Genomic DNA, 13517 nt, shown 5'->3' with positions numbered 1-13517 from the left:
TTACAGTTTTAAAAATTCATAAACAAATGCATAAACTATATAACCTTGAAATTTCCTGATCATTATTCATGTATTTCATTAATATAATCAAACATTGTAACGACTTTAAAACTGGATTTTGGCTAAATATTGGTCATGTTCTGAAGCTTTATACGAAATCAATTTAATTAACTAAATGAAAATTTAGTATTGCAATATATGTTCAGAACACAAGTCTTATAGCTTAACAAGATGATAGAATGATAGCACTTTTGCATCTATCAAATATTTCTCCAGTTTAAAACAAAATCAAATGTATGATAATGTTTGAAAACTGAAAGTTTATGGTGACTGTTTTGTCACATCTGAATTTGATAAAAATATTTTTCACCTGTATTTGGGTAACATTGGTGAAAATACAAAAGCAACACATGTAAGGTGCGTAGATTTTAAATTACATATATTTATTTCAAATACCTAAGAACTGTGGATAATGCAGAAATATGAGGCAAGAGTATACATTTTACTTTCCTATGTTGCATGTAAGATACATGTGTACCAAAATACATATTGAATTACTACTATGACGTCATTCCTTTGTTCTGACCGTACTGTATTTTTAATACAGTACAGGTAGATGTCCAATATTAATGTGTAAGTCCAATATTAATTGTGTAACACATTAATATCAGACAGCGTGACGTGTAGTGAAAGAAGCTTGTATGACCACAGGATTTTGCGGAAAATTCTTCAAATAAAAAATAAATAAATAAACAAAAAACAAAACGATTAAGTAAAATGTAACCTCTTATCACGAGGAATGATGCAACATCTTTCCTTCGCCCATTACGCATTTTACATAATTTTACGAAAATAACAATAATTGTTATCTTGCTCATTTAACTAATTATTATTCCAAGCCTACAGATTTTCGATTTTCAAGCCCTTAACATCTTATCACTGTTTACGCTTTCCAAGTGAAAGATAGCGGATATGATTTTTATGGGATTGTTTAATTTCTTGTCTAGTGTCCGTTTTTTTTCTTTTTAAATATACGTTTACATGACAATCATACTTGATTTGCTTAATTGTGTGTACGTTATGTCTCAGTTAAGTCAACTTTTCAAGTAAGTGTAATGGTCAGCTTTTCAAATAAATATAATCAGAGAAAATAAATTCATCTATTTAAAACAAAAGCGGCTATATTTGATTGCTTATATATAAAAACGATTCCAGACTCCTGTGGTATGACAAATACCATTTCAAAAATAAGAAAATATCATTTTGTTGCGTTAATATCCAAAATTCACACTAATGGCAATTCTTACACAACATTTGTCATCCTTGATAGCTGTAGTAAAATAAGAAAAATATCATTTTAACACTAAATGGTCAGTATAAATCCTACTGTATAAATCCTTCTTCAATCATTCAAAATATCCAAGATTCAACACAAATTTGAAAACATTTCATTTTTATTGTTTCTTGTAAAAATCCCCAATGTAAATTGATGTATACTGTATTTGTGTAAGTTCAACATTTTGTGTAACTGGTATATCTTGTGTATATCATTGTGCTCATGTACATAATTGGTCATATTTCAAAACACGAAAATTTCATGCTACGGACATTTTGTTATTCAAGAGGCTACCTATAGGGTTTTGCAAGTAAGAAAAAGATAATTGCTAAAACATTAATATTGTACATTTCTAGAACAAAAATACATTATTTCTAATTTTTCGATAGATAACATGATATTTGATAGTTAAAGTAGTAATTTAAGTAAGATATAAACCTCAAACTGACCAATAAGTAACATATTGAATTCCCTTCGGCGCTACGCGCCTCATGAAATTCAATATTTTACATATTGGACAGTTTTCGGCTTATATCTACTACAGAAAATTAGTATAGCAGTATGTATGATAATTTTATTATGAATTTTGTCATTTTGTCTGTATTTAAAGTAAAATAATATAATTACATGTAATTGAATGAAACTGAACATTTACATTCAGTTAAGCAACTATGTGAATTATAAATTGCGTTACGAAGACAATGTTAACTAACATTTTTTGAATGTTTGCAAAAGTCAACCTACTCATACTACAGTTTATTCAAGAATGGTATAATTCCCTAAGGTTCCACTTCAATGCTGTTGTTTTTAAACATGCAAACACTGACAATTTTCAGTCAGTGATAAATATAAATAAGGCAGAAGTATGTTAAAAGGATTATGTACTCCTTGCTGGGTCGTGTGGGGGATGTGTTTTTTGAACGCCGTCTTTCCTTGTTGATCTTGTTTATCATATTTCAAAATTTAACACGTCTGCCAAACGCATTTCTTTAACAAAATAAGGCTTCCCATACCTTGCACTTCGTATAAAGGCTTCCCACTAGGATGTTGCATAAACTGAAAGCTTTTTTACTTGCATTATCAACTGAGGCATGGATTGAGTCTCCATCATTCTTGGTTTGTCCCTTTTCAAGATATTTATGAGATATGGATTTGAGGTTAAACTTTGTGAGACAGTTTTTATAACGTATCAATATATAATTTATTTTTGTTTTGTGCAGCACAGATATCACTATAAAAGATAAAATGCTTGTTACCTTCTGACTTGCTTTTAATTATGTAATGAAAGAGACAAGAAGCAATTTCACATGACCCTCTCCTTGCAATTAGTTCATAGATAGTAATAGTGAATGTACTAAGTCTTCTAGATGTTGTAGTACAAGCAATGCATTGAAATGATTGAGGGGTCAAAAGAATTTCCTCCAAGTCAAACAGGCTACAACATAATCTGGGTAGTTTTGATTTTTTTACCTTTTGCGTCTTTGTGTTCCCCAATTGTACATATAGTGTAAACATTTTTAGTTAACTTAGACCAGCACGTAGATACAACATTTTTAAATTTCTGTAAAGTGACTCCCCACAATAAGTTGATATGATCTTTTATCATTTGAACTCTTGCTTCTGAAATTGTATTTAGTCTTTTTAAATAATTACTCCACTCATCTTCGTGGCATACACCTATTTGATTGGATTTCGTTCGTACAGTGTTTTATCATTTAAAATTATTCCTTAAGTGTTAAAGAAAAATGTTTTACACACGTGTATCTTCCAACCACCTGCAGTGTTATGCATTGACCAGATTATTGTTGATTTTCGTCTTTTTGAGACACTGGCTTTGGCAATTTGTTGGGTTATTTTTGAGCATGACAACTCAAAAAGTGTCTTTGTTTCTATATTGAGCCCAATATCCAAAAGGAATGTAAAAAAGGTTTCCCTGTCTGACTCTGTAAAATTATCTCAGCATTTACATCTGCATTTCACATCATAACTCTTTTTAAATTTGTGATAATTTTGATAGCAGATCGTACCTTGCCCTTGATGCAACAATAGCTTTAACCTTTATTTCGATGTAACTTAGCCAGATATCTTGTCCATTTTCCTGGTATTCTTTTTCGCTTTCTTGACCCGAAGCCTATATCTGCATCAGTTTTCATTTGCCCAAGAACACCTCATTTATTGGATCTGGGCTGAGCAGCCTCATTTTTACAGGTACCGGACAAAGTGAGATGGATGAAAAAATGTTTGAAACATTTTACTCAATCAAGTCAGACTGTTGTCTCTAAGAGAAGCTTAAGGAATAATGTCATCACCTTTAAGTGACATATCACTTGAATCATCAGTATCACAATTTTCTATATCAACATAACTTGAATCATTAACATCATCAACCTCAGAATCATCATTAACCTCAAAATCTTCATCACAATCACCAACTTTAAAATCATCATCACAATCACCAACTTTAACATTTTCAACATCATCATCAAAATCTTCATCAACATTACCTTTACAATCATCATCATGATTTAAAGACACACTCCTATTCTTATTATTATACATGTATTCTGTCTGACAATGATGGTGGGTGATACAGTTGTTGTCATAAAGCTTGTATCAAACTCCCAATATAGTCTAGAAATACAGAACTGTTGTTTAAGTCATTAATGAACTAATCAATACCATTGTCAAGTTCCTTTGATATGTCATTAGCTATGCTACTAATATCTGAAACATCAGAGAGATCATTCAATGAATCATGTTTTATAATAAATAATTTACAACTGTGCTTTTCATCAGATACAGGATCAAACCCTGAAAAGTCGGAATCACTGCTTGTTACAAGAGAGGAACTGTTTTCGTTAAACGCTGCCATTTCAAAATAGACCTTACCTTTTAATTCAGAGAAGCTGCGAGATGTTTTATAATGTCACATAAATTTCAAACATTGTAATGTTTGTTTTGTTACAAAAGCCTTTCCGTCAGGTTAAAGCAAACATTACTTCTGCAGTGCGGGTCAAAGAAAAACTATGCTCACACATGAATTTTGCACTTGTATAATATCGCTCTGAATTCTCAATTGTGTGAATACATTTTTTAGGCTTTGAAAATAAGTTATCAAAAGCATCATATAATGAGCAAGATGTGATGTTTGTTTCTCCATTTAGTAAACCATGAAAATGTTCAGTTAAACTGCAACATTGCTTGGAATGTCGTCAATAAGCAAGTATTTTTTCCACCTTTAGATATGTTGACATATAATTTATCACCAAGTGCAAGAATACAGACTAGACTTGAGGTAGTCCACAAACTTGGACAAGTAACTTTTCGCTCTAACAAAGCAACAACAGAGTATGCTACACATTGATGGCCATTTGCCATATATAACAGGTGCCCTGGATGGAATGAAGCTCGAGGAATCTGCATCTTGATATATTGTCATGCTCCTACAATATTATTGTTTATGTTTAAATGATTTTACTTTCTTCCGTCAAATTCTATTTTTTTTAACAAATTATAATCTTAAAAAAAATAAGATTACATTATAATACTTTTATTTTCGTTTTATGGTAGTTGATTGTATTTTTCATTTTATTTATTTATTTATTTATTTGTTTAATTTAATTTAATTTTATTTTGTTTATTCCATTAGTTCTTTTTTTGCTACTGGGAATGCTGGGAATGTTCGTTACCCCTGCCCCATTGGAGCCTCTGTGGAAAAAAAAAACTACACCGATATATACAAGGTGCGAAAAAAACTCAAGTACTATATGGCAGTTGAGTTATTCCTATATGAATCGATGAAAAAACTGCCCTACTATATATCAAATACAGTTTTTAAATACTTATTAAAAGTGTACTGAGAATAATGGGTAATGTTAATAAGAACAAAGTAAATCATGCGATAATAATTAGGTATCCAGGAAAGCCAGTTAGTAGCTGGACCTTCCACCAACATATGTTGACATCGACGTAAAAAAAGAATAAAAAATAACCTAATATCTGAGCACTAAGTAATTTAACACATTTAAAACCAAAAGAAATATTTCAATGGAACTAGCATATACTTTCAAATTTTAATTTTCCTTCTTTCTACAGAAGCACAGCAAATCACGATGAATATATGAGATGATGTGACATAAATTGTACAATTATTTCATTATATTTTATAAAATAAAACACAAATGAACCAGGAGCGAACAGAGAAATAGAAAATAAAGCTAAAATGGAAAACTAACGATACACTACCTTTTTTGTTTCTAGGGAAAAAAAACTTTACATAGAAAAATTTTGATTCTCCTCCACAAGATTACCAATTATTGCTACAATATTACATAGTTTTTTTCTTGTTTTTCTTTTCTTTTTTTTTTGCGAATAAAAACCTAACTATTCAAAAATTTCGTTAGCATAATTCTAAACAAAATGAATACAAAAGTGCAACAATCTATAACAGAGAAAGAAGTATGTGTATGTATGCAGTCATAAGGGAATGTTTATAAACTTCTCCTCTCGCGATTAACTACAAAGGCAAACTTTGTAACGTATACTGTGTGTGTATTAATTCCTACAGGTTGTAGTTTCCACGACACGAGCGTCATATCTAATGCATCTTTGGTTCCACGACTTACACCTGTTTCGTCCGGCCCACCAACCATACCTTTCACAGTAACCTTCGGATTGTAAACAGACATTCACAAGTTCTTGCCGTGTGAAACAATCCCTTTTCTGTCGGTTTTCTCCTAAAAGTGAATTAAACGAATGGTTCAGTTGCTTTGATAACATGAATGTGGGCTCGAGTCCCGACAAGGATTTGGATTCTTTAGTATGAGGAAACTATCCAGCTGGCTTACGGAAAGTCGATGGCTTTTCTCGGGTTCCCGTTCGTTCCTAAAATAATGAACGGAGGGGCACCAAAGGTCTTCCTCAACCAGTTAAGCTGGGAAATTGCCATATTACCTATACCGTGTTGGTACGACTTAAATTCCAACCAAAATAGTGTTGTTAATATAGTTTCATATAAATGTTTTAATTTATGCTTTTATCAAATATTTAACTTTTTACGCATATATTTGAACATTTTACTCACGAAACATACTTACCAGTTTCTGTATCGTTTTGTCCAAGACTTTGTTCACAATCAGTTGGTGATAGGTAAATAACATCTCGGTCGCCACATGCACTGAGGTTAATTTCATTTCTTTTTTCTATATCTTTGGGGGCAGACTGTCGCCTAAAACAAGTAGGAATTCTGTCTCCCTGAGGAAGAAAATAATTAAAGAAAGTCTGTATATCATGCCTGACTTCACTGTCTTTTTTGTCAACTACAAACACGCAACTTTATTTTCAGCGCGTTGTGTTTAAAACTTAGCATACAGCGCTACTTTAGCTGATTTTGTTATGTTTCACATAATCCGCTTTGAATATTGGAACCAGCATATATCCGAATGGCTCCGACTAAAGCAAGACTGGTTCTCACGTTCAAAGCGCTCCGCATTTGAATACGGTCAAGCCAGGAACCACATTTCAATTTGTAAATGTAATAAAACGGCGATAGTTTTAATGTGTTTTTTTTTCTCCTGTTGTGTTGTGTATATTGAAGATAAAGTTTGAAATTGACCATTATCTCGGAGATTTATATGTACTGTGTAGATGGACAATAAGATTTTGTAAAAATATTGGAACTGAAATAAAATACAAATAAGTCTTTTATATACGTGATAAGTTTGTGATATGCAATTGTCAAATATTCATTTAATTGCATTTCAAGGCGTTTGGAGCTCCACACCCTAAGTTCCTGTGATTTGACTCTGCACATTTGTGACACATCATTGATTCTGATAACGATTAAGGTCCTTTTTGAGTTTATAACTTACAAATCCTTTTACCAAATTATGGTATATGCAAAATTGAAAAATATCAACTTTATATAATTATACACTTTACTCATAGAGTTCATTTACTTATGTCAAATGACGTTTCATTGACTTCAGCTACTTATTGGTGTAATCGTCATTATAAAAGATGGTAATTGAGATATATTGTTAACATTGTGTTAATAGGTACCTACAATATGTGAAATGGGTCTCGGTGGCTTTTCATTGAATCAAAAGGCAAGCTATGCTTAAAACGTATCAATTGATGTATACAGAATTGATTGTATAGTAAATATATAATCTTTGTCATTAATCAAATACAAGAATAAATGCAGACAATACTTTACCGCCATGTAAAACCGTGAAACAAGACAAACATATATTTCTTCTTCATCACTTGGAATTCCAATTTGATATTCCTGTAAATATAACAAAATAAATAATGTTTTACCTAACATAACTGCATCTTTACATGCAGAGCAGATCCAAATATAGAGCAAGGCATTGTTTCTTTGAGCAAGAGGAGGGTTTATTATATTTGCTAAGTACTGATTGGCTATATCGGCTCCAGGTGTGTTTATATCGGTAAATAAAATATCGCCAACCACTGATATTCTCTAATTGGTTAAAACATAAAATATCTTTATCCCGTCCGCCATAAACATAGTTTAACTAATCCTGGGTAATCAATCCTGAGTCTGCTGTTAATTTGCAGGCACATTGTCAACACTAAGTAAAGGGATATCACATTAGCTACCTTCTCGGTTTGCCAAATTGTTCGCAGTGGGTTGTGTGTGTGTGTGCGTGTGTGTGTGCGTGTGCGTGTGCGTGTGCGTGTGCGTGTGTGTGTGTGTGTGTGTGTGATTAAGTTGTTGTTATTGATGTTGTTGCTGTTATTGTTGTTTAAGTTGTAGTTGTTTTATCTTAAATGTGCAAACTTGCCGCATTGTGCTTGAATTTGAACTTATTGTTTTCGTTTTAGGACCTCGAAAATATAACAGATATAACTTAAGAAACAAAGGTAACATTGTCGCAAAAACGCCCGTCACAAAAGTTTTTATCTGAGATGTGGGCATTATAAATATGCATGTAGGAGATATGCTCTTGGCAATATCCGGACAATATCTGAATATCTTACATCTCTAGTAACCTTGACCTTGCAGATATCAACCTAAATTTCATGTGAAACACTGATAGTCATGATATTTATTATCATTTGTATTACAATCCATCAATAACTGATGACTAGCTGGTCCCCGTACACAAACTTTGACCTCTCTATGTGACCTTGACTTTGGTAGCAGGGACCTGGATTATGTGCGCATAACTAAGTCTCAAAATGTTAGTCATGATAATGACCATTTGTGTTTCAATCCCTCAATCAATGATGCCTTATTATTATAAATGGTCCAATTACACATTTTCATATTTCTATTTGAACTTTGACCCCTATGCATGACCTTGACCTAGGCCACAATAACTTGAATATTGCACGCGACACTCCGCTTCACAATGGTGAAAATTTGTACCAAGTGATACTGAAATCCCTCAGAGAAATTTTAGAGATGCGCATGACACTGCTTCTCATATGATTGAACAATTCTATGAAGTTTCATTAGAATCCCTCTATAAGGTGTTTGAGATATATTCTGCACAAAATATCTATATTTTATCATCTTTAAAGACCTTGACCTTGCATATGTTAACCTAAATTACATGTTTCACGCCCGTAGTCATGGTCTATAAATTTTAAGTAAATGGTCCGAATACTTATTTTCATATTCTTATCTGAACTTTGACCTCTATTTGTGACCTTGACCTTGGCCACAGGGACCTAATTCTTCACTCGTCTCACAATCCAAATTATATTGAAATACTTCTATTCATGTAGAAGTTTTGCTCCATACAAGCATTTTTAATGACCTCTAAGTGTGATCTTGACCTTTGACCTATTGATCTGGTTCATGTGCGCGATACAGCTTCTCATAGTGGGGAAAATTTCTATGACGTTCATAAAAGTTCCTCAATGCGTGTATGAGATATGCTCCGGACAAAATTGAACGCTGCCCGTCCGCCCGCAAAAGGGGGGGGGACTATGATAGGATCCGTTTTTCAAACGGGCGTATAAAGAAGGAAAGGAAAATATACCCCAATGATTAACGTTAATTTCTACCATGGTTCTTGGAATATATCATGTTAAACACTTAAATGTTATTATACATATACGAGCCTTATTTTACTATCAGATTTCACAAAAATTACACAATTATCTTACAATTATCTGAAACATAAAATAATTTGCAATTTCTTCTTTTGACGAATGAAATTTGAAATTTATCAGTATCTTCCTATTTCTTTGTCGTCGGCTAATGAAAATAATTCATAAAACATTTATGTTCGATCAGTACATTTTATTGTCTTTGAGCTTCTCCTTAATGTTTGGCATAAACGTTCAGAATTGTATCTAGCTAATCATAATATTGTGCAAATGAAAGGTGAAAAATATAACCGGTTCTCTGTTTTATCAAATTTGACAGATACCGGTCTCATTTTACATTATTTATTTTTTTCATTTTTTAGGTATGCTTTTCTTTCGTTTTCAAAACTACGGTTGTTTCTTTCCACTTTTAAAGTAATATTAAGATGAAAATATTGTTACTATTGTGTTTATTGTTCTATATAACTGATACAAATATATAATTTAAATAATCAATACTTTGTTATTTTCTGTGTTTGTGTCTTTCTGAGTTTGTGTCAAGAATATGATAAAGTGTAAAAATGTAAAATTTAATACCTTAAGGCTAAAACAACATACCATACTTCCATAGATATAACACGTCAAGACCGTCTTTCCTGTGTTGTCCTTCACTATCAAAATATCACCATACCTTTCACGTCTTGTTTCAATAATAAAAGGCTACATCAATTAAAAACAAAATGTCTTTTATAAATCATTAAAACCCGAGATTAAGAAAAAAAGACAAAATATGCATTTTTTTCTCTATGAATGCAAAAGTAATCCCTTTTGTTTTTCTCTATCCAAAACCAGCTGAAATGATACCTTATTTATTCTAACTTCAATAAAATTAATTATAAATATGATAATAAATTTATTCACAAATTTAAATTCATATTTATTTATTAAATTAGAGAATGGTCCAAAAATACAGAATGATCTATTTTTAAAAAAAGTTACTTTTAAACAAAACTAGACATTGTTTCCCCAGAAATGATGATCATATGTTTAAAAAAGTAAATCATTAACGATTTAAGAAAAAAATTACATGTAATATGCACTTATAAATGATTGATTGTGTTATCACAATATTTCTACTGCGTGACTAATGCATTTAGGGCTCTTTTTTGTACCTATTATTAACTTTCGTAGATTATCAGTGTCGTTTATAATGAGCAAATTAATTTTTTTTTGTTCACTTGACAATATTTTACTTCTAGTATTCATAAAAGTTTTCAAAATTTCATGAAAATAAGTATTTATTTGAAGGCATGCAGCTTTAATAAAAATGTGTTAAAATATACTTACCCCATCGTGCTGAGCATTTAAAACAAACAACATACAGACTGCGAAAACAATAAAGCCTAACAACCGCATGGTTTCTTTCTTTAAACGTTTATGTACGCTTCTTAAAACAAGAGAAACAAATAAGACAATTTTTAGATTATAAAAGCTTTTAACTGACTGTTAATTTTTTATAAATCTATTAAAAATAAATGAGCATCTAAGCCATGGATATGGTACAAAAGTAAGTATCAACAGATTTATACCAGTGCCAATATGTGAATCAAACCGAGTCTGCAACATTTACAATTTTGCTGGGTTTTTTTTTAAATTTATTTTTCTGTTTCAAGAATCGCCTAGCGCGGAGAATATGAAAAAGCTGTAAATCATTTATTTGCAAACATGCACCGTTTATACTTAGCTTAGTAAAGGGAAAGTTACGTACGAGTGAACTTAAGTGGCTAATTACAATGTGCTATCAGTAAAGATATGCCTAAACAATTTACACACTATGGTATCAATATATTTTAGCTTCAAAAAGTATTCAAATCTGTTAATCTAAGTTTTTACTGTAACATTGAATTTGAAGGTAAAATGTTAGTAATTTAGATCGATAACATATGTCCATTCATTTTAATCCTTTCAATAAACTTGTTATAAATTAAAAAACCTAAAACAAAGAAGCACATTATTCTCATAGCTCATAGAGAATTTATATCCTATCATATATATATATATATATTTGTTAGTATAACAGATATTATTTTTGCGATACACTTTTTATTAATAAACACTTTTATAATAGTATGCGCACGAACATTCAAAGAATAAAAGAAAAACAAAGTATCACGTTATAACTTACTAAACACTTGGAACGAGTCCGGCAAGAATGTAAAGGGGATATCCTTATATAGCTTTGACTATTAACTCAACGCCAATCACGCTTAAGATTCATGTATTATGTCTAGGTTTGGTTTGTTGTTGTTATTTTTGTTGTTTTTTTGTTGTTGTTTTTTTGTTGTTGTTGTTAATTTCTGTTTGATTTGCTTTAGCTGTTGCTGTTGCTTATATGAGTCATTTCGATTTCGGGTAATTTATATCATTCAAATCTACAGTTGTCATGTACAATTCCGATTATATGTTTTGTTGTTTTATTGGCTGCATTAATTGGTCATTTTGAAACCATCATTCATTTAAAAATAACTTTTATATCCAAGTTTAAAGTCCTTAATTCTATTTTATTAATTTGTTTAAAGTACATAATATATCAAACTATACTGCAGCAATAAAATTGTTCTATTTTAAGGAAAAGATGCATTCCATTAACATCGTTTTGTGATGTGTTAGATACGAGTTGCTAAGTGTATACAACTTTAAAAGATAAACTTTCCAAATCCTGGAAAAAATAATTACAAATGATAATAACAATGATGATACTTAAAATACTAATAGAGGCACAACAATGTGGACAAGAAAAAACTTGCTCCTTGAAATGTAACTTTATATCAAACGGGTTAGATACTTGTAAAGATTGGACTCCTAAAAAGATTAATTGTGTTTGTATAGCGAAACGTTTTTAATTAAAACTAGATTTTAATCATGTTTGGCTTAAGCAGGCAGGCAATGGGAGATGAGTATTGTTGTTATTCAACATGTTAGGGGTATTAACATGCAATAATAAAGTACAGCTAGGGCTATATACTTTATAAACATATAATTCATTTCAGTATAAGTTCCAAACTTACCGTCAAAAACATACAAATACAATAGGTTCATCACATTTGAGATTATCTTCGTATAGATTAGCTGCTGAGATTGGGTTATCTAAAGAGTATTCTGACTTTATGAAGATAGAAAAGGTCCTAGCTTCGCAACTTGGGGGATAAATACCACTTTCTTATGGAATGTCTTGATAATTTAGAACTAAAGGAAAAGATAAACCAGACATTAAATTTTGGCTGCACTCAAGTCTGTCCTGTTTATTTCGAAAGAGGTTTGAAATCGTGCGAAACAGGTATTTTGCATTGTTATGCAACAACCTGACACCATGGAGACCAGTTGCTGGTCGACCGTTTTGAAATATTTCTTTAATTTATGAAGGACATTCCCTTTGTAAAACTTGGTATTTACAGTTTTAACCTTAGGTACGGCAAATTGAAAAGCCGGACCTTGATTGTTAAAGAAAATTACCTACATGACCTTTTTGACTCTCATGGTGCGTTTTGCTATGCAAGGTCTTTGATTTCCTTTGCCCATATTTTGTTATATTATTTGGCTCGCTTGGGCTCATAAAAGTGAATCCAAGTCTCATCGCCAATGATGATTTTTGCGAAAGATTGATTGTTGTATCAAGGGAACTGTTTAAACAATTGTTTGGAAATTCTTACCAGAGCAAGGTTTTGCTCTTTTGTAAGGAGATCGGGTATCCATCTGGCACTTATCCTTTTCAATTTTAAATCACATCTGAGAACTGAAAGAACGGCTCCTGTAGAGATACAAACGCATTTACCTATAAACCTTGTTGTAAATCTTGCATCAGTAGCAATAAAATCGTTCACTTTTTCAACTATTTATGGCAAACTTGCAGTTTTCAGACGCCGTGCATGAGGTGCACCTTTAACTGAATCAAAGACAATAATTACTTTTGGGCAATTTTATTGTAGTATTTACTATTACCCTACCTTATCTTACCTTATCTTATACCTGTCCTTACTTTAATTTGCTTTACCATACCTTACCTTATCTTACCTTTCCTTACCTTGCATTATACCTTACCTTAGGTTATCTTACT

The sequence above is a fragment of the Ruditapes philippinarum genome, unplaced genomic scaffold (genome assembly GCF_026571515.1).
Source record: "Ruditapes philippinarum isolate M1 unplaced genomic scaffold, ASM2657151v2 ctg3099_1_1_1_1, whole genome shotgun sequence".
Taxonomy (NCBI): domain Eukaryota; kingdom Metazoa; phylum Mollusca; class Bivalvia; order Venerida; family Veneridae; genus Ruditapes; species Ruditapes philippinarum.
The sequence above is the reverse complement of the archived record's forward strand: the minus strand, read 5'-3'. Positions refer to the sequence as shown.